We start from the raw sequence: 4,205 nt of genomic DNA on the forward strand, positions 1-4,205 counted from the left end.
AGTTGTAAACCTGGTGGAGAAAAAGGAAGAAGCATTTTCCAGACCCCTTAGGAATACATTGTCAAGGCAAAAAAAGTATTCAACATAATACATTGATCTAGTCACATAGATGTAGTTATATTCAATAATTTATCTATCTCATTCTTTGTATCAGTTTATCTACCAGAGAAATTACAGGGAATTTGTTTACATGATTATGAGAAAGTCAGTTGACTCTATAGAGCAGGAAGTCAAGAAGGGACAATCACAAGACAACTGGGCCTCCAGGGTACTGGGTGAAACTCTTGTTACAGACAATCCCACCAGAGAAAGCAAGCTGCACATCAACAAATATGAGTGCATAGCTCAAGAGTATGCTTAAAACTTTAAAAAAAACTGAAATATATTTTACTCTTTTATTTTTAATTTTTAGCAGGCTTTCAAGATACAAGTTTCATATAAAAATGTATTTCTGTATATTTGCAGCAATAACTTGAAAAATAAAATTTCAGAATCCATTTAACATAAAAGTATTCCAGCATCACAAAAACCAAACCAAACAAAAACAGAAATAAGAAAAAAAAACTTAACATCAAAACGTAAAATATTTAGAAATGTAATAAAAAATATGCAAGATCTCTATACTGAACACTAAACATTTTGGCAAAAAATAATTACATTATAACTATTTGAAGAGATATACCTTGTTTTCAGATTCAAAATCAATATATTTAAATATTTCATATCCCTGTATTCATCTGTAGGTTCAATGCTTTTATTTTTATGCCCTTGTCATGCTTTCCATCCCTTCACAGTCTCTAGTAATCCATTTTCTATTTTCAGATCTTTCTTTCTGTCTTTCATTTCCACATGTAAGTGTATATACAGTACTTGTTTTTCTGTGTCTGTCTTGTTTCACCTAATACCATATCCTGCAATTCCATCCATTTTACTCCAAATGATGGAATTTTATTCTTCTTTGTGGGTGAATAATACTTAATTTTGCAAATATGACCTATTTTCTTTATCCTTTCATATTTTGATGATCACCTAGACTGAATCCATATCTTAGCTATTAGAATAGTGCCACATAAATATGAACATGCACTTGTCTCTTTTATATGTTGACTTAATTCCTTTTTTCTTTTCTTTAATTTTTTTTTTTTTTCAATTCTGGGCCACATAACCTCCCAATCAGGGAGATTAATGACACCACTGGAGAACCAGAAAGTCACTCATGCACTTGCTATGAAGAGGAGAGTCATGGGAAAGGGAAGATATCCCTGATACTTTCAAGGAAGCCACATGGCCAGGAGACCCCCACCCATCATAGCACAGATAAGAAGCTGCTCTCAAGTTCCCTAAGAGTGACTCCCATGAGAACTCAGCTGTCTCTTAACAGCAGATAGGCACAAAGTCAATTTTAACCAGCTTGATCTTAAATACCTAGTAAAAACAGTTAAACCAAAACACAGCCATTCCTGGGCATTAAAAAAAAGGAAATAAAAGTTAAATGTAACTTTAGAGATACACTTGTGTTAGCCTCCCAAAATAAATAAGACCGGTGGCTACAAAAAAGAGATTCTTAGGAAGGAATTCCTAATAACTATCAAGTGGAACTGCCAAGTCAGAAGTTTTAGTCAATTTAATGCCTACAGAGCTTCCTAACCTCCTACACAGGTAGGATTAATATTTTCTAACATGATTATCTACTCCTAAGTAACAGAAATAAAGGGATCTCTACTAGACACAGAGGTCATACTAGTAGAAAGATTTTACAAGATCAGATGACATTAAGTAGCTTAACTACATCTTATGCGAACGGACATCTGTAACATTAAAACTTAAATGTTGTGTTTACATCTCTGATAACTGAGGATGTTAAAGATTTACATTCCCATATAAGAGCCTTGTCTACTCTGGCTTTATGATGATGACGACTTCTCAGTCCTTCATTCATTTTCATTGCACACCCAGGAAGGTTATCACTGGAGCGTAGTGTTTCTATTTTTAGTTTTTTGAGGAACTGCTATGCTGTTTTCCTTAGTGGCTGTAATAATTTACCTTTCCACCAACAGTGTATAAGTGTTCCTTTTTCCCCACATCCTTATCATAATATGCTACTTTTTTTTCTTTAAAAATAGCTATGTGAGCTGAATATGGCAGCAAACACATGCAATTTCAGGGACTCGGGAAACTGAGGTAGGATGGTCACAGATTTCAGGCAAACCTCAGTAACTTAGAACCCAAGTAATTTAATGAGACCCTGTTTCAAAATTTTAAATAAATAAATAAATAAGATGTGCTGGGATGTGGCTCAGTGCTTAAGCTCCCCTGGGTTCAATCCCCAATACCAACCCCCTCCAAAAATGCAAATCTCTCTCTCTCTCTCTCTTTCTTCTTCTCCTTCTCCTCCTCCTCCTCCTCCTCCTCCTCCTCCTCCTCCTCCTCCTTCTTCTTCTTCTTCTTCTTCTTCTTTCTCTCTCTCTCTCTCTCTCTCTCTCTCTCTCTCTCTCACACACACACACACACACACACACACACACACACATACATGTGTGATGGCTAATGATAGCATTTTCCTTGTATTTCTAGCCATTTTTATTTCTCCTACTTTTCAAAATTATATATTCAAATCATTTGTTCATTTTTAATTGGATTACTTACTCTTTTGTTGCTAAAATTTTGAATACTTTACATATTCTGGGTATAAATTACTCTGTTTTTATTCGAAAATTTTTTCTGAAGCCAAATTGTATCCTGTTTTATTAAAAGATACTTTTCATAAGCAATTATGGTATTTCAGGCAAGTTATGGGCAGACAATCATTAACAGTATACAACAACTTTCAAACCCCCTTCTTGGATGTACTACCAAAATCAGAAATCCACTGTAAAACCCAATGAAGTCTTCATTTGATTCTCTGAATAGGGAAAGTTTACAGTGAGGGTTGACATTTTACATTTAGCATGTTGTTTAATAACTTTTCATGAACCAATCCTGACTTTCAAGAAACGAGATAAAAATGGCGAAATTTATCAATCTGTAGATCCACAATCTAGAAATTGTGGATTTCTGCTCATCTGAGGGATACTATTCTCAATGTTGTCACTGCAAAGTCCAGTGCCCCCCACACCGATAAAACCAATTGTTGGGAATCAGGTCCCAACAGTCTGAGTTTAGGGGAATTAAATTTATGTCCATGGGAGAGAGAGAGAGAGAGAGAGAGAGAGAGAGAGAGAGGGAGGGAGGGAGGAAGAGGAGGAGGAGGAGGAGGAGGAGGAGGAGGAGGAGGAGGAGATGATGATAAAGATGAATTTGAGTAAAGATGAATTTGAGTTTTTCTGTACCACCGGGTATTTGTGCCAAAGTGGCTATGTGTGCCAAAGTGGCTGTGTGTGCCAACATCAGGGAATCCCTCCTCTTGGGAACCAAGGGGAAGTCTCTCATAGCTAGCAATGAATAAATAGTGTTTTCCCCCACAGCAATCCAGCTTTGGAGAAATTCTACTAGTTATGAATGCTCCTTCCCCACAAAACAACAATGAAGTGTTCTGTGTGCCAACAAAATAGCTTTAAAGAAAAGTAATAAAATTTTGCATTTTTAAATAAAACTTGATAAAATATAGCATTTCAAACCATACAGTCATCAGAAGTACAGTTATTAAAAATCCTCACACTTGGCATCTCGAGCATCCTCAGCTTTCTGTGCCTGGTCTGTTTGGCATCTCCATTTTCTGCAGGGTTATTCCCATTCTTGACAACCTCAGCTTTTCCCTTTTTCCCTTTGGGTACCTACTCTCCCTTCTTTGCAGGGGCCTTTTTAGGCTTGGGCTCTGGCTTTGGAGGAGCAGGTTTAGCAGACAGCCTGTCGGATCTTCTCTGTGGTTCGTCCTTCACCTTGGCTTCATCTCCTTTAGCATCCCCATCAGCCTTTCTCTTGGGCATGGTGGCGACAGTGGTGGGCAGGAAGCACTGGACACGGGGATGCAGCCGCATACTTTGGCCAGTCCAGGGGTCTTTCTCAGCCTCTTCTTCACACTGCCCTGAAAGGTTTCTATTTTTTGATGTAGACACTCATCACTATAAATCTCCGTCTTAGTGGTGCTTTTGCTGTATCCACAGGTTTTGGTATCCCCATTTTCATTCATTTCAAGGGATTTTTATATTTCCCTTCTAACGTCCTCAACAACTTAGTTTAATCAAAATACATTGTTCAGTCTCCAT

The 4,205-nt window shown here is 37.1% G+C and overlaps 1 pseudogene across 1 annotated transcript; it reads right to left on the reverse strand.

Annotated features, from left to right (window-relative positions):
* Nucleotides 1-3,642: 3,642 nt before the first annotated feature.
* On the reverse strand, nucleotides 3,643-3,977 carry LOC308653128 (non-histone chromosomal protein HMG-17-like; annotated as a pseudogene). Its single transcript has one exon. The product of its transcript is annotated as a non-histone chromosomal protein HMG-17-like (transcript).
* Between the last annotated feature and the right edge of the window lie 228 nt (nucleotides 3,978-4,205).

The sequence above is a fragment of the Spermophilus citellus genome, assembly GCF_964194105.1.
Source record: "Spermophilus citellus genome assembly, chromosome: 1".
Lineage (NCBI taxonomy): Eukaryota > Metazoa > Chordata > Mammalia > Rodentia > Sciuridae > Spermophilus > Spermophilus citellus.